We start from the raw sequence: 21,001 nt of genomic DNA, 5'->3' as shown, positions 1-21,001 counted from the left end.
ATTTCAGTCGTCGCTGATCCCGTCCTTTGGCCGCAGCGACGTCGAAGATTTGATGTTTTACCGGATTCCTGATATTCAGAGTACACTCGTGAAATGATCGTGCAGGAAAATTCCCATTTCATTGCTACCTCGAAGATGCTGGGTTCCATCACTCGTGCACCGACTGTAATACCACGTTCAAACTCTCTTAAATCTTGATAATCTGCCGTTGTAGCAGCAGTAACCGGCCTAAGAACTGCGCCGGACACTTGTCTTATATAGGCGTTGCCAACGGCAGCGCCGTGTTCTGCCTGTTTACATAAGTCTGAATTTGAATAAACATACCAGTGTCTTTCGTGATTCAGTGTGTGTGTCTAGCAACTATCAGCCGAATCTTGAGAGTATATTTTTCATGTTCAGTAACAAGCAAAAATACTTGCAGAGACAGCAGTATTTTAAAGTGTGCTTAATTTTAATTGATGTTGATCAAGTCGGCAGTGATCTAGGGAAAGCTGGCCCCTTACTTCAAGAGCAGACGGGTATGTAGCGCGGCAACTGCGGGGTTAGAGGATGTGAGACGGGATACTGTTTGTCTTGTATTATTGGGCGTGCGCGATCCTAACAGATCAGCTTCTATGGTACACATTTTGACACATAGACCCTACAGAGCCGGTCATTTTCAAATGTACTGTAGCAAAGAATATCAAATCAAATTAAGTCTTGTGTAATACAACGCAGTGAGTAAAAGAAAGATGTCTTATACTCTATAGTGCAATTAAATATAAGTAAAACTACTGTTATTAATTAAAGCAATTCGCAGAGGTAGTAAAATCAAACCTTCACCATGCAACTACAGTGTCACAACTGTTTGATGGATGCAGTTGGCATCAATCTGAAACAGACGACAATCAACCTGAAATGTTCCAAATGGTTCTGACGAGTAAAGATCAGTACTTGGGCGATAGTGATCAATTTATCGCACCCTCGTTGCGGGTTTTCAGTTGGAGGTTTATAACTCACCAATGTATGTAGGTTAACAGTTAATAATAAGATGTTACATGCGTCAGTATTGGCCACTGGACAATAAAGTTTGGTGTTCACTAACTCATTCCATTCACAAAGTCAGGTAATTCTTTCTCACTTTCGTTGAGGGCACCAATGTCGTCAGTGAACTTGATCACTGATATCCTTCCACAATGAATTTTAGTACCATTACTGTACCTGTCGGATAGGTGATGGCAGAGCACCTGTCTGCGGGAATAGGAGAACCAGACATATTTACGGACACAATGTAACAATCCCGTATTTACTTCCCTTATTTACCGCAACATAATAGGAAGACAGTAACTAGTTCTCGAAAGAACAGTTACTGTTGATGACCGTGCAGCTTTTCCCTGCAATAAATGATGACTAACTGACAACCTCAGCTGGCGACAGGTCTTGTTGTTATACCACGATGTGGACAGCTGAAAATGTGTGCCCCGACCGGGACTCGAACGCGGGATCTCCTGCTTACATGGCAGACGCTCTATCCATCTGAGCCACCGAGCATACAGATGAACAGCGCGACTGCAGGGACTCATCCCTTGCACGCTTCCCGTGAGACTCACATTCCCAACTGTCCACAATTCTACATATGTATTGTACCTTATAGACATTTGCCCACCCACTCATCACTCGCGCACGCTTTGGCGATTCCCGTAAGAGTTTGGGCAACCTGTGCCCATTTGCACAGACGAAGGTCAACGGCTGGGTAGCCTTTAACTACATATACGAAGACAGTAACTGGTTCTCGAAAGAACAGTTACTGTTGATGACCGTGCAGCCATTGACCTTCGTCTGTGCGAACGGGCACAGATGGATAGAGCGTCTGCCATGTAAGCAGAAGATCCCGGGTTCGAGTCCCGGTCAGGGCACACATTTTCAGCTGTCCACATCGTGGTAAAACAACACCACCTGTCAGCAGCTGAGGTTGTCAGTTAGTCATCATTTACAACATAATAGCGTAACAGCACGGCACACTGGTCATAGCATAGATATTTAGGCTACAGTAATGGTAAATGTGACCTGGTAGTTTGAGAGAGGCAGGATAAGGCAACGATTGTGGATGGGGCCGTAATCAGCTAACGTTGGCTACAGTAAACACACTTTATTTGAGGAAATAATTTTCAACAATCATTTTAAAGCAATTTATGACACTGTCTGCTGAAGGCCTTACTAAGAAAGAATTCAAAATTATTTGTCGGCTGAAGGCCACAAGCAACTTTAGAATACTCAAGAGCTGAAGGCATGAATTACAAGTGAGGAAAACAGTTGCATGTTAACAAATACTAAGGTATTTTCAGCTTAAACAATCAAAAATCTGTAACAAGCTATAGTGAGGGCTGAAGGCCTTATTAAGACAGAATTCAAAATTATTTGTTGGCTGAAGGCCACAAGCAATGCGACAAACAATTAACGGCTGAAGCCTGAATTGCAAGTGAGGGCAGCAATTACACATTAAAAATACAAAAACCTTTTCAAACAATCTTAACAAAATGTAATAAGCTATAGTGATGGCTGAAGGCCTTGTCAGGACAGCCCGAAACTTATTTGTCAGCTGAAAGCCACAAACAATGTTACAAACACTTAACAGCTGAAGGTCTGAATTACAAGTGAGGAAGGCAATTACACGTTAAAACATTAGGGTAAATTTTAAACAATTATGTCAACTTGACCAAGTAAGACAGAGTGATCCACAGACAGTGCTCCACGGATCGACTTGAGAAAGGTCACTACAGCTGTGCAAGCATTGAGACTGGCAGCCAAGAGTAATTTTGACTTAAGGAGGGCAACTCAAACTAGAGGTAGTTTAAACGCCGATCAACCCTCTTACCAAATCCACTTAACGCCAGATAACCAGTACAACGATGGAATAATTCAGGTGAGGGCGAAGAGACAGATAGCAATGCGTCTCCAGAATCTGGTGTTTAAAATACCGAAAGGCAGAAGGAACCACTATAACCAAGATAGACGAGGAAAACAATTATTCATACCCCAATCAAAGAAGATGTCAAATTACGCGCCATGCTGGACAGCATCGGCAAGGTGAGGAAAAGTACACTGCCGCAAATTACGCTAACCTCCAGGGCAGGTACCTGGGGCGTTAGCGGGCACTAGGCAGTAAGATACCGCTGGTTGCACTTCACCAATAACAACACCAAATTCAAACGAATATCAAACAGTAGAAGACGGCTAATAGCTTCCGCCAACCGGACAGATTCCATTTGCTGCGGTTGCCGGGAGCAGCAACATGCTAACAACAGTGAGAACTCAAACATTGGAGGTTTCACTACTGTATAAGGTTTACTCAACTTCAAACATTCGGTCGTCGGCCACAGCCCCTCGATCCAACAATGCCTGCACGCCGCCAGTGGTGCCTGCCCTCGCGCTGCCCACCTCCTCGCTGCTCCGTCTGAAGACGAACTGCCTGACACACACGGCGACCCGGAAACACAAGTAGTAGCACCAAAGATAGTACTACAGTACTGGCTATCGATAACCGCTGCTGCTGCCACTCGTGGACAAACAATACTAGCAAACTCAGTGGCGCCAATAACAGAACAAGGAAACGAGATGCCACTACCGCTGTTACAAGACACCAAGTCATGAAAGGCAAGATCGCGTGCCGCACACGGCTGAGTAAACTTTATTTAAATAAAATTTAACAATAAATGAAAAGCTAAAACTGACAATATACTGAATTTATGGTTCGGAGCCAATGGCGATTAGCAAGTGATATATAACACACAATAATTAAAAGCGTAAATTCTTCACAAAAATATAAAATTTACATATGAATGCCTCAATGTAAGACAAAATCAATCTCGTAACGTGAACAAAGAGACATAGCTAGTAAAATTATACCTCAACTGTATTTAAACTTCAGTTTCAAAAATGTAGCAATTGCATAAAAAATTTAAACATCACAAGGATATAGCCAAACTTTGTCAAGATGACTTTAAGCAAGACACAATGTCATACCATTTAAATCAACTTAGAAAGAAATAGAAAAAACAAAATCCTTCAAACAACAATTTCAGTTTATCTATTCTGCACCCTGATGAGCCCAGTAGAATCAGTACCCTCAGCTTCTTCTTAGTTTGCGTGCATAACAACTAAAAAAATTTCTTAAGGAAGGCGCCATCTCATCGACATTGTGTCGTTGCACTACAGCCCCTTGAGATAGCGTAGGTCCCACTGACTGCACCCGACGGCAGCAGCACCTAAGGTAGCCTCGGACACGACACAGACAAACAAGCAGCACTCCAAAACATATGGAAAAGCCAAGATATTTACAGCCAAGCGTCGTCACCCTTGTGAAGCCGTCAACCGTTTACCCAGCACTATCCTAACATGCAGCTCGTGGTCTCGCGGTAGCGATCTCGCTTCCCGAGCACAGGGTCCCGGGTTCGATTCCCGGCGGGGTTAGGAATTTTTCCTGCCTTGAGATGACTGGGTGTTGTTGTGTCGTCTTCATCATCATCATTCATCATCGGAGGAAGGCAATGGCAAACCACCTCCACTAGAACCTTGCCTAGTACAGCGGTGCGGGTCTTCCGTATCGCTCCCCTACGCTCTGTCCTAGAGTACGGGACTTCCATTCCAACCTAAGATAGCAAACATTGAATTAACCGTTCAGAGGAACCAATTGTCTCTGTAAATACCACACAGCTCATATTGCGACTCATATACTGAGAGGCAGCGTGTGAATCGGACATTCAACAACGCTACTATCCCCCTTGAAAATGTCCTCCGCAGATGGGGACGAAACGTCGGGTTTTGAAGTTAAATCCCTTGGACGACGGCATAATAGCCCGGAATATTTTATTAATTGTGACAATTCCGGTCGTGAAAGTTAACATTTTACAATCTGTCAATATCGTCATCCGCAACGTCCGACTCCAGGGCATACGCTTTTCACCACAATCACGTAACGGCTTCGAGAAAGGAGTACCTTCACTACAGGCGTGATTGTGGTGCTCCAAGGAGACACCGCACACGCTAATTGGAAGAGCCCATACTGCATCACGTTGAAGGGAGCAACATCATTCGTAGGTACAGTGCGTGCACCGAACTTGGTGGTCGCCACATCAGACCTTACCTGCGGTGGATCAGAATGCTAACCCCTCCTATGAAAAAGACAAGTATAACTGCAAAGAGCAGTGTCTGTGAAAACTGATTGTTTCATTTTTGTTTTTTGCTTATTAGTAAGTGAAATTATAAAACAAGTGATGTACTGGGTCGCGATTAATAAATTACTTGTAAAAGTAGCTACGTTATCAACATGTTTTCAACTGGTTGTAGCTTGGAACCGGTACGCTTGCAGACATGGATTAGAGTTGAGAATATTAAACTACTCAGTTCCATCTAAAAGTCCTAGAAGTCTGGTAGGGGAATTTTAGAATACCATGTATAACATCTCTGGATACTTTCTCTCTATGAGATCAGGCAGACGGCTGTAGTACGAAGGTTATTCATAAACTAAGGTACAATTTTTTAAGTCATCGTTTTCTGCTTGGTTTCATGTGGCCTACCACGAATTCCTCTCCTGTGCCAGCCTCTTCATCTCAAGAGTAGCACTTGCAACCTTTGTCCTCAATTATTTTCTTGATGTATTCCAATCTCTCTCTTCCTCTACAATTTTCAGCTCTACAGCTCTATCCAGTACCATGGAAGTTATTCCGTGATGTCTTAAAGGATGTCCTACCATTCTCTCCTTTCTTCTTGTCAATGTTTCCCATATAGTCCTTTCCTTTCCCATTCTCCGGATAGTCTCCTCATTCCTTGTCAGTCCACCTAATTTTCAACATTCTTCTGTAGCACCACATTCCAAACGCTCCGATTTTCTTCTGGTCCGGTTTCCCCACAGTCCAAGTTTCATTACGATACAATGCTGTGCTCCAAACGTACATTCTCAGTAATTTCTTCCTCAAATTAAGGCCTCTGTTTGATACTAGTAGACTTCTCGTGGCGAGGAATCCGTTTTTGCCAGTGCTAGCCTGCTTCTGATATCGTCCTTACTCTGTCCGTCATAGGTTATTTTCCTGTCTAGGTAGAAGAATTCCGTAACTTCATCTATTTCGTCATATCCAATTCAGATATGAAATTTCTTGCTATCCTCATTCCTGCTACTTTCGTCTTTCTTAGATTTACTCTCGGTCCTTATTCTGTACTCGTTAGACTATCCATTCCATTCAGCAGATTCTGTAATTCTTCTACACTTGCACTGAGGACAGCAAAGTCATTAGCGAATCTCATCATTGATATGCTTTCACATTGAATTTTAATTCCATTCTTGAACCTTTCTTCTATTTCGTCATTGATTCTTCAATGTATAGGCTAAACAGTAGGGCCAAACACTACACGTCTGGCTTACACCCTTTTTTTAATCCGAGTGCTTTGTTCTTGGTCTTTTATTGTTCCCTCTTGGCTCTTGTATGTTTCGTATAATACCCGTCTTTTTTTTAGAATTTCGAACATTTTGCATTGTCGAATGCTTTTTCCAGGTCGATAAATCCTATGAACGTGTCTTGATTTTTCTTTAGTCTTGCTTCCGTTAGCAAGATCCGATTTCTTGCAAAACGTAAACCATTAGGACATGTCCGAAGAACAGAGAACAGATACCACTGGTGACCTTGCAGCTCTCGAAGAATGAAATTACAATGAAATTCAGACCATTAGCTGCTTACAGTATAAGTAGCCTGTTTATGTGTTTGTATGTTGGCAGCGGTATGTAGCGCTCTGCATTAGTAACTTGGACAGCGCTGTGCGGTCTCTGTAAGAGACTCTGTGGCTGGTCGGACTAGTAGTTGGAAGTGAATCGCCAGCAGTGGTGGAACTTGGAGATGAACAGGCAGCAGTGATTGAAGTTGGGAGTGAGTAGTCAGCAGTGATGAAGGTTAGAGGTTAATAATTGGCAGTGATGGAGGTTTGCAGTATTAGCACGAGCGGACGGTCTGAATTTATATCCGTCATTTATTACTGATGATTTTAGAACTGGTTGTCCCATTCTTAAGGTAAATACATAGTTTGATCTGCAACAAAATCTATCCTTTGCTAACCACATGCCTATTAGTAGTTAGACCCCACAGTAAGTAGAATCTTTTATTTAGTTAGCTGTATTGGCGCTTGCTGTAGGGGAGTAGTTCGTATAATGAAGATTTTTGTGAGGTAAGTGACTTATGATACGTATAGGTTATTGTTAGCATTTCCTCTAATTCACGGCCATTCTTTTGTCTAATTATTTGAAGTCAGGTTATCAGTTTTAAAGCAGTCAGATCGGGTTATCCTTGAATATTGTGAGTAATTAATGAATAGGAAAAGTTCGAGTTCTGTTTGTCATGGCAAATTCTCTAGGTCAGTGTTCAAATGATAAGAATAAGTAAACAGAAAGTAGGCTCAGTACGTTCAGTTTCACTCAGCAGCTGAAGAACATTGCGTAAGCATTCAGCACTTTAAGCAAAAACATTTTAATCGAGAAGTTTCACCTGTCGACCCTTAGCCGAGGATACCTCACTGGAATCTTCTGATTTTTCTTGTAGTTTGAATAATTAGTACACGATTAGAAATTAGTTATTGCTATTGCTAACTCATAATTGTATAGAGAATTTACTTTGTAGTTCTAGTTTCTCACTGCTGTATAATATTGTAATAACTAAAGCAGTTATGGCATGTATGTCGATTTGCATTAAGAATATCGCAGTCGCGTTTGCAATTAATTGGATATTTACTATTTTCAGTGTTATTATAGTTTTTCGTTCCAATTTTTGTTTTTCAAACTGCTGTTTTTGTGTGTTATTGTGCATAATAGTGTGACAATCATTACCTGTGAAAAATGTAATATTAGGCTGAAAGCAAACTGAGACATTACAGTGAAGATGAGAATAGCGCGTTTCTGTCACCTTCTAACGACGTGATAAATATTTAAGACAGTAATTTGATAATTGTGTATAGGGACATGGATCGGGCAGTAAACGACGATGTAGAAATGAAAATAATCAGTCAACAGGGAAGTATTGTCGATCGATCGATCAGTAACTCTTCGCCTCAGGAATTCGGAATAACAAAACGAAATCTCGCAAATTCCATAGATTTAGGTTTTGCGTCATTACCCGTTTCTGAATTTACTCAAGATACACTTTCTGTTTTTCGATATATAACTATTGCCGGTGTGGATGCATTTCCGAAAAGCGCATTGGGACATGTTTCAGTCACTCATGCATTGTTATTGCTACTACTTCAAAAAGTTAATCAAATGAACCAGGAGCTTCAAAAATTTAACACAACGGAACAACTACTTGAAGTAACATGTGAAGATTTAACTGCTGATACATACGAAACCGAATCGAAACATCAAAAAGTTTCTGAAGATGTAAAAACGCAAATTTGTGACCATTTTCAGCCCATTTTTTCCCAACGTTACAGAATCATGAAGCTGACATACAAGAACAGCAGGTTATTGTACACGAAAATCACGACACCTTGCAAGCTAAAATTGACTCAATTGCATCTACAGATGCAGTTACGCAACCTGTAAAAGTACAGGAAAACTTAAAGGGCACAGTAGTTACGATTACAAAACTAATGAACACGCTAGAACTTGGTTCAGAAAAACACACGGAGGAAATTAGCACATTATCGGAAAAAGTAGCCGACCTTTCGGAGCAGTTAACAATTAATGTATCTACGAACGTAGATGATGATCTGAATGAAACAAAACCGGCAGCTTTCACTGACACAGAAAAGTACAAGGAAATTAAGAAACTTAAACAAGATCAGTCAAATTAATATGCAACACAACAAAGGAATGTAGGAAGTAAAAAATCACTTGGCACACGTGATAAAAGAACTACACATTTCAGAGGATACTCGCGTTCCGACACGGGAAGAGGGATTTAAAAATAAAGAAGAGTCATGGTACTTCGGAGATCTTGAAAGCAGTCGGGAAGGTGCAGCGAGCCTTGGGAAGGAACCGCCGACACAATGTAAGACTGACAGATTTGCGACTCGGCGTTGTGGTGACTTTGATTGTAGGCCTTTCATCACAGCGCGTAAATTCAGAACATTCAAGAACTATAGTAGTGATATACATCCACCGGCTTGGTTTAATCAATTTTCTTATTTTTTTCCTCTTAACTAATTATTAGAGCAAAACAAAAAACAAAAAGAAACACAAGAAAATAACAAAAGTTTATACCACATTTCTTGTGTAAAACCGATTATTGAGAATCAATTTATTTTCTGACTTAGTCTTTGCCATTAAATTTTTCACTTCACGCTACTATTACGCTTTGTTACATTTAGAAACTGATAACATACAGCGGTGTTTTGAAGTTAACTCTCCACGAAACCTATTAAAAAAAATGGTTCAAATGGCTCTGAGCACTATGGGACTCAACTGCTGAGGTCATAAGTCCCCTAGAACTTAGAACTACTTAAACCTAACTAACCTAAGGACAGCACACACATCCATGCCCGAGGCAGGATTCGAACCTGCGACCGTAGCGGTCGCGCGGTTCCAGACTGTAGCGCCAGAACCGCTCGGCCACCAGCGGCCGGCGAAACCTATTAATGCAGTAATTTTACGAGTACTGCAAAATTATGGTTTACTTGAAGACGTTTTTTATGTACAGTACTTTCTGAGAGATTACAGATGTCACAGTATTTGGTTTGTTTGACAGCTACACGATTATATTACGACGCTACTAATGAGTGACACAATTTTCATTATTGCTTTTACTCTGTATCTGTTTTATGTCTGTGCAATTTTCTGTATTCTTCTGGAAAGTAAAATATGTTTTGGTAATGACTTTTGTGGCATAGCTACAATGAGATAGGTATTTTTCGTAACGTAACAATACGTTACAGTATGGTACTTTCAAGGTCACGGCAATAAATATAATAACTACGACATTTTTACGCATACTACTTCACTTTTGTATATGACAAATGTAAGTACATTGATTTTTGGAGAACTTTGCTTATGAACGACCATAATTACGACACTTGATACATTTCTTCTGTTAAGCAATGACAGAAATTATCTTACAACAAGAAGCACAATTTATCGCTGCAGGACACCAATTTGAGTGATTAATTTTTGTACTTGGAACATTTGTAAGAAATATTTTTGAATTCCTGTGATAGAGAGAAGGTTTTCGGCGATACATTTACTTCTGCAGTTTTAATCTGAAACATCTCAGGGTATAATTACATTAGCCCTCATGGGGGTACACCTACTTTGTGTACCATGCGTGTGGGAAGAGCAAGGAGCCCTAGCTAATATGGTATTTGCTTATACAATTTTATGCTTCGGTACCACATTTCTCTAACACAGAATTACACAGCTATCTTACCATTTAACTGATACAAACTTTTTTTTACTATGTCTCTGACACGTCTAGTTAACTGTGCAGTTGGATTACTTCACACTTATGAAATTGTACTTTGTCTGTATTTTGGTAACTGTTTATTTACTTTCGGAACCATTGTGATACTGCGAGAGATTTGACTGATGTGTTTTGCTTGGGATCATGACTTTTGAAGTACGTTTGAGGTAGATGACACTATCGAAACGAGCAGAGAGCATTTTTTTTAGAGGTTTCGAGAATATTAAAGGAAGCTACGACGATTCTGAAATTTGATTGAGGAGCTATGATGATATTATTATGATGACAATGTGTGTTATGATGCTGAGTTATGTTTATGATCAATGAGATGAGGAATTTGACTATGTTATATATTTATTATGATGAAATATTGAATAAGTGTCAACGAGTATGTATATGTGTAATTAGGTAACGAGTAATGAGTAGTGGTTTGGGACTCTGGTTTGTGAAAAATGTTGGAAACCAAGAATTGTACTTTAAGAGTTACTAAGGTGAGTATATATGTGAATGTGAGTACCACAATGCCAACAGAAATTTTTGGATACTGTTATTCATGAGATTTCGTTTCTATATGCTTCCAATGTAAATTTTCAACATGTGAAATTTTTTATTTGTATGAAACTGTCACTGTAGCAGAAACTGTAGTTATAAATATCTCTGTAAAGAGTACATGTGACCTTGACGTAACGCTGGGCTGAGCTGCGCGATAGCCGCTTTGAAATATACCTATTGTTGCGTGGACTTTAAACTTTCCTCGTGCCGCTGAAGCAACTTTGAAGCTTGCTGCACTTCCGTAAGCATTCGCATAGCTGTAGAAAAGAGAGGCCATTGACCTCGCTTTTGAAATTTCTATGCAGAACGCTCCACAAACATGACACATTATTACTTGGAAACATACGATTTCACTTTGGACTTTGTACTTTGTGCTACTTACTGAAATGGTTATGAAATGATTAGAAATATTCTTACGTCAACACACCTGATTATGATAAGTGCTTTTCACGAGAGTTTAAAGAATTTTTACTGACTTATGAAATGCCATATGGCTATTGAATGATTTTTTCATGCTTTGCCTTGTACATATTTGCTTATTTTAATTAATATCTGGTTGCTAGCTGCGCTGCAGCGTTGGTTGTGTAGAATAAAATTTTATACATATACTAATGTAAATACTTTGTGTCTAAAGATCCATTAAATAATAATCTTATCATATACATTCTTAAAAAAGGAGCATTAGGAAAGGAAAGAGGCTTAAGCAGGAGAAGGGGCTAATAACAGGAACTGCATACGCAATTTTCTTTTCAAGGACTTAGTAATTTTTTGGTAGAATAAGTTGTTGTGGTGCATCACTCTAGTGCTAAGATGTGACATAGACATTAAAATGAGAATAGACATTTCTCTTATCTGCATTGCTGTCTTTACTGTAATATTTTTTTCTGCCTGTGCTTAATCATGTTTAGGTATAAGTTATTGAATTTGCTGCGATTATTTGTCAGGCATAGTTCTACTGAATTTTACGTTGTGTTTCTGTCATGAGTCAGTTTCACCAATGATTTATTTTTCTTGTTTCTGCATACTGCCTTATATTAGTTGTAATGTTGCATTTTCTTTATCAATTTAGATACACTGCTACTTGCTTTGCCAATTTGCATTCTTTGTCGTTGCTTATGTTAATTGTTTTGTGCTGCTGAGTTGCCTCATTCTCTAATTTATATATCTGAGATCAGTAGATTTAAGTTAGTTTAAGAGGGGGTATGCTATATAAGAAAATGAGTTTTGATGAGTTGGGAAGAAATGCATTGTGAAGCTATAAGAAAAAAGGTTTGGCCAAAGAGTATTGTACAATGAGGAATAATTATTTTGAAAGAGGAAATGAACAGATGTAAGTAGGGTATAGTGACAACAGGTTTAGGTAGGATTTTCTTGGAAATAAATGATGGGGTAAGACATACATGTGAAAGTATAAATCCAGAAAGCAAGCTTGGATAGGACTTTTTTTGGGAACAGTGTTGAACTAAGGGAGATCTCCGAGAATTAAATGAAGTTTTGGTTGGAAATGAAGTACCATAAGTACTGCAGTACCAAATGTTACACTGAAAATAGACCCTGTCCTTTCCTTTTGTGTTATTCCGCTATGTGTTTATGTGCGCCCTTGTGTGTCTGTGTTCTTCCTGTCTCAGTGTGTTTACCTGATAAGATAAATTTGGTAGAATTTTTTTTCTTCTAGTACTAAGATGGGTTCACTATGATGAGGAATACTGTTGTCTGCAAATCTAATTTTGTTTTGTAACTTATTCTAAGGTGTTCAGACATTATTTATTCTATTCTGTTTCCTTTTAATGTTCATGTGTCAGTGTTTCTAAAGATATTATCATTTTTCATTTATTTACTTATGTCATAATTCCTGTAATACTAATGTATATGTTTATCTTTATTCTTTTTGTAAATCCTGTATTACTACAAATGTTGTCTGTATTATTATGTTCTTGATGGTAATGATGTTTTCTGCACCTTTGTAATTGCATTCTTATTCTGTAAAATTGTCGATTGTATAGACACCAGTTCTTCAAGTTAAGTAAGTAATGCGGATTCATTTTACTGCACACATTTCTGTTGGTCATTCTATATGTATAAAATGTAAGAGGTTATATGACTGTGTTAGTGCTTGCACGTGTGTTGATAATTCAACAAGGGACTAGTTAACAGCATTACTGGTTCTAAGGATATTGCAAAAAGTTAGTGATTGCACAAGTGGTGGTTTATGGACTTGCTATATTATCCGCAAGACTCTTCAATTGTGATTGTGTACCCGCACAGTCGCAACGGATGGCTGCTGGCCATCTCTTCAAGGACTACAGTGGGTCTGCACTTTTGATAGCCCATTACCACCACAATTTCTACAAGGCATACAGTGGGTCTGCTCTGTAGTGACCTACCTACCAATATTCTTCAGGACTTCGACTGACGCTGCTGTGGGTTTGTTCTGTTGTGGTCCACTACCATTCATCATGTCAAGAGACAGCACTGAGTTTCCGTTAGGAAAATAACCACTCTCCATTTCGGACCAACAGTTAGTGACTGGATGCCCAAAGGAACTGGAGCATGTATCTCCTAATGAGCCAACTGCCCTTTTCTGGTTATCTGGATTCGAATAGTTATACAATGAATCTTCTTTGTGCAGCAACACTCCATGCGGAACACTACTTCTTCAAGACTGCATGGAGGGCCATTACTTACATGTGCATTTTCTTTTACTGCTCAGACTTTGTGCATAAAGCTGTCCTAGACTTCTCTTCTGATAAATGATTAGGACTGTCTTTAGTTGCTTTGAGGTGAATTTTTTTATTTATTGACCAACAGTATATTACTAATTGTGTGCATCTGATCTAACTGATATTGTTAATAAGAAAAAACTCTTAACAAATTAGTCTTGGTCACTGCCCAAACCGTTTTGTATAATTTTTTAAGAGGAGCAAGGGAGCTATGTAAATAGGCTGTTTATGTGTTTGTATGTTGACAGCACTATGTAGCGCTCTACATTAATAACTCTGACAGCACTGTGGGCACTCTGTAAGAGACTCTGGTCAGACTAGCAATTGGAGGTGAATCGCCAGCAGTGGTGAACAGCCAGCAGTGTTGGAAGCTGGGAGTGAGTAGTCAGCAGTGATGGAGGTTAGATGTTAATAATCAGCAGTGTTGGAGGTTTGCAGTATTAGCACGAGTGGACAGTCTGAACGTATATCCATCATTGAGATTTATTACTGATGAATATATCATTTTTGAACTGGTTGTCCCATTCTTAAGGTAAATACATTGTTTGCTCTGCAACAAAATCTTTCCTTTGCTAACCACACGACTGTTAGTAGTTAGACCCTACAGTAGGTAGAATCTTTTATTTAGCTAGCTGTATTGGCGCTAGCTGTATGGGAGTAGCTTGTGTAATGAAGACTTTTGTGAGGTAAGTGACTTGTGATATGCATAGGTTATTGTCAGGCTTACCTCTAATTCAGGGCCATTCTTTTGTATTAATTATTTGAAGTCAGATTATCAATTTTAAACCAGTCAGATCGTGTTATCCTTGAATATTGTAAGTAATTAATGAATATTAAAAGTTTGAGTTCTGTTTGTCACTGTAGGTCAGTGATGAAATGATAAGAATTAGCAAAGAGAAAATAGGCTCAGTACGTACAGTTTCAAAATGGTTCAAATGGCTCTGAGCACGATGGGGCTTAACAGTTGAGGTCATCAGTCCCCTAGAACTTAGAACTACTTAAACCTAACTAACCTAAGGATTCGAACCTGCGATCGCTCGGCCACACCGGCCGGCCGTTCAGATTCACTCAGCAGCTTAAGAACATAGAGTAAGCAGTCCGAAGTTTAAGTAAAAACATTTTTACTCAAGAAGTTTCAACAGGTGTTGATAAATATCAACGGGGGCAGTTGAGAATGTGTGACCCGGCCGCGACTCGAACCCGCGATCTCCTGCTTACATGGCAGACTCTCTATCCCACTGAGCCATTTTTTTTCTTTTTTCATGTATCATACCGATTTATTTTTATTTTTTAAATATTTATTGAGATCACATAGGACGCCCTCCAGGCGAAAAGTAGTGACGAGTAATTACCATTAATAATAAACAAAATATAAAGGGGATTAAAGAAATTAAAGAAATCGCCCTCCTGGCACAACAAAAGAAATGGCATCCACGTCCCGCCAACTTGTGGATCGACACGCACTGAATTCCAAGGCAGTCAGGCATTTTCCAGGTGCGCCTTCACGAGGAACATTGCATTTTGCCGGTACATTGGACCGAGTCCTCGTGTTACACTGAAATCACCTTCTCATACCTTGGACACCCCAGCTGCAGGGCGGATCGAATAAGGCAGTACCCAAAAAGTTGCCATAGTACTGACGGTATCGCGGATGGTGCACCGGGAGAGTAAAGCGATTGTGCAGGAACTTCCAAATATGAAGAACACTCTTATCACGTTCATGGAACAAATAAGAGATCGAGAGGCCTTTTATCCAGATCAGTGTTGGTCTTCGTACGAGGGAAATATGTCGCATATGTGAGCAGAAGTGCTTTCGGTGTAATGGCATGGGGAGCCGTACACAGAAGAAAGTCAAGAATCTTCTGAATCAGCTGCCACACCTCTGCAGAAGATCCACACATCAGTCGATGTTCATCCGTATCAGGCGTTTAACAATGAGGACGCAGCAACGAATCTGTCATTTTTATGGCATTTAGACGTCGTGCATTTTCCATTAACAACCAGACACCAGGTCGCACGAGCGCTCGTTTCGAGGAGGACGTGGTGCACAGAACGCCAAATCACGGGCCATGCGATCACAGAATATCGGCTTTCCACAATATTCTGAGTATTACTTCTCATCATTAGGCGGTAAACATCACATGCCGTAAAATTCCTGGTACTAGGCAAGTCGGCATGGACATAACTGTATTCGGTGAAAAAGGTCCTGACATGTGAGAGAGAGGAAGAAATATGGGCTACTGCAACGGGTGCCACTTGAGAGTGAGGGGCCAGTTCGTCAATCAGGCTTCCCGATAATCTGGTTCGGCGGCGGGTCCACGATTTAATCATTGTACTTACATAAAGGTCAGCTGCTCTCGCTTGGACGTTGACAAGGCCAAGGCCGCCATCTCGAGGAGGAAGTGTCAGTGTGTCGCAGAGGAAGATAAGACCCGCGCTTACAAAGTAGCCGAACGCCCCCTGAAGTCTGTGTGCCATTGCCTTTGGCATTGGTAAAATCTGTACTAAATGGGTAGCCGTGAGACTAGATGAGTGTTAACAAAATCCACCCGTCGAAACATGTCCAATGCTCTCAGAAGGTTGCCACAAACGTTCGTGCGGACAGCTTGACGCAGTGGTTTGTAGTTAAATGAGATTGTGTGCTGTATATCACTCGTGAAGGTAATCCCCAAACATTTGGTCTTGTCCACTAATGGCAATGTAGCCACACCCTCTGCTTTAAGACCTCTACCGACGGACGTAGCACTAGATTTCATCAGCCTCACACGGCTGCCTGCAGTAGTCCCGTACTGGTTGATCTATGCCAGTGCCTCTCGCATTTCATCCTCCGATAGAACACCACGTCATCTGTATAGGCACGGCAGATGAAAGCATGCCACCTCGTTGTTACCCCTGTCAGCTGGCTCCTCAAATCGTGTATCAGTGGCTCAAGGGCAATAGCGGAAAGCAGCATCGACAGAGGACATCCTTGACGGACTGACTGCATGACATTCATAGGGCCCGCCACATGGCCATTGACCGACAATCGCGACGTGCCACCTCGGAGAAGTCGCAAGACGATGTGTATAAACCTATGGGAAAAGGCCATCCGTCGGAGCACGTTTTCTAGAAAGCCATGACTCACTATATCAAAGGCGTGGTGGAAGTCCACAGTCACTAAGGCACCACGACTCCGACAGGTCGTGGCCAGGGATATGACGTCACGGTAACGGTGCGTGCCGTCTGAATGTTACTGTCACCACCAAAGCACGTCTGACCCAGAGAAATGACTTGAGGGATGATGCGCCGAAGACAAGCGGCAAGAATCCGGGTAAGAATCTTGAAGTCATAATTTAACATGGTCAACGGCCGATAATGTCCAACTCCCCGACCTTCTTATGGCTTGGGGACCAGGATAAGCAAGCCTTCTGCGAATTCGGGTGTGAGGGGAAGGTCAGGGTTCATCAGTTCTTCATATATCGCATTCCAGCGTGAGCCCTTGACGCCGTGGAATGTGCGATAAAACTCCAGCAGAAACCCATCGGAGCGGTCGTGGCCTGGAGGTCCCCAGCGGTGACTGTGTGTTTCTGCGTTGCAGACAGCTGGAGCGGAGGTTTCCTTCATTGCCACATCCCGAGCATGTCTTCGGCTGGCTGTCAAAAATTATAATTGCACGTTAGCCATCAAAATATACGTAGGATGGCACAAGTTTGGTTAGCTCTATGCGGATCTGTCGTACTCCGTTGAGAGCCAGATATGTAGTGAACTGAACCAACTTTTCAGCTGTATGACTAATCACCTTTCCATATAGGCGGAATGCAGATACCACGACCTCTGAAGGTACCTCGAAAGGGAGTTCAAACACGCCGATCGACCGCAGTCCAAGTCCCGCATGTTCCGCAGTTACGTCACCGTGCAGAACTTAAGACCACTTCGAGTTGCACTTCGAATTTAGTCACATATGTCTTCGTTTACCAATTTCACATACACCACAGTGCTCACTACAGACAGGTGGAGGCCAAACCGATTTAAAGTGCTTTTGGTCGGGCATATTCAGGTGCAAAGCTGTTCTTCAGTGTCGGTCTTCCGTGGGCATAAGCCGTTCTCTTTCCAAGGAAATATAGCGCGATAAGACGGCAGAATCACGTAAACAACTCCGCGCGGCGAGGACGTAAACAAGACGTCCGTGCCACTAGTGTGCCGCAAGGCGACTGACCTCATCGAGGACACAGAAGATAGTGCGACTGCAGTGACTTATCTCTGGCACGCTCCCCGTGAGCCCCACATTTCCAACTTACTGTCCACACACTACATTTGTAGTGCCCCTGCCCACTGTACTCATTACTCGCGGCAGAACAGATACCATCATCACATAGATAATGCTTACCGGCCATTCCTCAGTGCGGATACACCCACATTGCTCAAACTCTAACAGGAATCGGTAGATTGACTGCCACGAGTAATTAGTGGGCAGGGGCACCACAAATGTAGTGTGTGGACAGTAAGTTGGAAATGTGGGTCTCACGGGGAGCGTGCCAGAGATTAGCTCCTGCAATCGCGCTATCCTGTGTGTCCTCGATAGCTCAGTCAGCCTTCAGAGGCGCAGCGGTTCGGACGGCGTTTACGTCCCTGCCGCACGTGTACAGGAGAGGTGTTTACGGTACGTGTGTAGCGGTGTGCAGCTTTAATACATAGAACGAATCATGGCCTTGTCGTTCCCAATTCGACACTAAGACTTAGTTTTGCTAACGAATATGCTGGGACGAAGGCTGAGAAGATAGAACGTTATTTACGAAACGAGGTAAAAATCGAACCTGACGTACTAATTGGAATACACTTATCTATAGTCAGCAGCGTGGTCTGTGTCAAGCTCATCAATGAAGCGGCATGTGACGAACTACTCCTCCGACACCGACAAGGACTTCGTTTCTGTCATTCGGACGGGAATGTTGGAGCGATTACAGTTGAACACGCATGGGACTACGAACGATCCACGTCTTTGAGCTTCATTTCGAAGTGCCAGAAGAATTGGTGACAGACACCCTGCGTCCTTACGGAACGGTCCTATCCCATGTGTCTGAAAAATAGGCGAGTTTCAAAACGTATTCTGTCCTCAGCGGCGTCAGACAAATATGGATCGAATTCCGGAAACATGTTCCAACACACTTGTACATTGCTGCATTGCTGGTTGTAGGGCGATTGTCATCTACGACGGACCACCGAGGACTTTCTCTGGGTGTGGGAAGAAGGGAATGTACTCAACGAAGGTTGTTACAGCTGCTGCGGGATGAACCACCACTCACACCGCATACGACTGTGCTCCCCATGACCTATGTAGCCGCATTACGCGGTGACATAGGCCGCGAGACAAACGTACCAAAACGTACAGACAGAGGCAGATCGTGGCGAGTCACGGAAGGAAGGCGTTACGCTGGACCGCCTGCGGTAGTCCCAGGACGCCCTCTCTTCAGTGCCGCTTGCTGCAGAAAGCAACTTTTGGAGAATACTTCGGGAGGGATAGGACTTCTCATTTCAACGTTTCCATGTATATTTTGACGAGTTTTGCGACATGAGGTCGAGCACTGACCTGCTGCAAAATTACCTTTACGTGTCCATCGCTGTATTGTGGCGGTTTGCGTTTCAGTGTTGGGCTCTAACGCATCAATTGCTTTCGATAATGATGTCCTGTGACTGTCTTCGTCTCTTTCAGTGGCTACGAAAACGTTTTGTCTTCCCCCGGCCAAGCCGGTCTTCGACATCAAAATCACCGTTCTGAAGGCGTTGGAAACATTCTCTGTACGTTCTTCCACTAATAGTTCTCTCACTGTTGGTCTTACCCAGTATTTTAAGAGCCACAGCCGCAGATTTCCCGCAAATGGCGAGAAATGGGTACGTAAGTTAATGTACTTAATCGAGAATAACCTTATGATGCAATCACAAATCGACAAATATTTTATGGCATTATGTTTACAGATGCCTAAGCTTATTGTATGATCAACCACCTGAACCCCACTTGCCGCTACTGCCGTCAATTGCAAAACGGCGGAAGCAAAGTTGTAGACCTAATATTTTCGACATATGATTCAAAATTTATCGTAATGTTCTATAAACTTTTGCATCGCTATGCGATAGACCTCTGCTGCCTGTAAGGATTCTTTCACCTCGTCATATGTTGCGAAGGGCTTGCTTGCCACGTTACAATGTTCACTAAGAATTGATCACCTTCCTTATGATACCGGAACAAAAACTCAAGAGCACAAGCCATTCTTTCTACTTTGTGTTATTTCCTAAGCAGCCTTGTAAGGCAAAATGTGCACAATTTGCGAAATTGCTACTTTTCAGAGACAATATTGCGCAAAATTGCTCTACCCACATTCGGAGTTTCCAATATCAAAGTAGAAACTGTGAATCGTCGGTCTTTACGAATCTATTCTTTCACGGCTTTGACCAAATCTTCTGACATCACTGATGGTCGGCCTGATCGCGGTTCATCAAGGACGCCAGCATCTCGTGGTCGTGCGGTAGCGTTCTCGCTTCCCACGCCCGGGTTCCCGGGTTCCATTCCCGGCGGGGTCAGGGATTTTCTCTGCCTCGTGATGGCTGGTTGTTGTGTGATGTCCTTAGGTTAGTTAGGTTTAAGTAGTTCTAAGTTCTAGGGGACTGATGACCATAGATGTTAAGTCCCATAGTGCTCCGACCCATTTGAACCATTTTTTTCATCAAGGACATTTTCCCTTCCGTCCTTGAAAGCTCTTACCCACTTAACGACTTTGTTGCCGCTCATCGCATTGGGGCTATACATCTTACTTATTTGACGATGAACTTCCGCTGCTGCAACGTTACCTGTTGTCAGAAATCGAATCATCCACCGTATTTCACAATCGGCGGAGTGATTAACTGTTTTAAACATTTTGAACTGACGCTATGAACAGTACAATGCGACAATAACAATGAAAATGGCGTCGTTCGACCAGCAGGGCCAGGGAGTCGGTTCACATGCGCGTTTCAATGTTCGCGCGACATTCGATTAGCTACGGCGATACGATCTCTTAATCCTCCTTTTTGAAAATTTTCAAGCTTGTTTGACTCCACTGGCACCCTCTTACACAAATACGCGATATTTAATGGTTTGTTAATCATGTCCCTTGTCTTCTGTTCTTGACATGTACCAGCAGATGACTGCCCGAATCTGGGCGGAATTCACTCGTACCGATAACTGCCACAAAAGTCCGGCACATACTGCTCATCTACTCTAGACAAGGAATGCTGTTGTGACTGCGCTGCTAAAAATTTATCTTTCTTCGTGCCTAAGACACAAACAAATGACAGAAATAATTCCAT

The sequence above is a fragment of the Schistocerca piceifrons genome, chromosome 7, assembly GCF_021461385.2.
Source record: "Schistocerca piceifrons isolate TAMUIC-IGC-003096 chromosome 7, iqSchPice1.1, whole genome shotgun sequence".
NCBI classification, from domain to species: domain Eukaryota; kingdom Metazoa; phylum Arthropoda; class Insecta; order Orthoptera; family Acrididae; genus Schistocerca; species Schistocerca piceifrons.
This window is presented reverse-complemented; position numbering follows the sequence as displayed.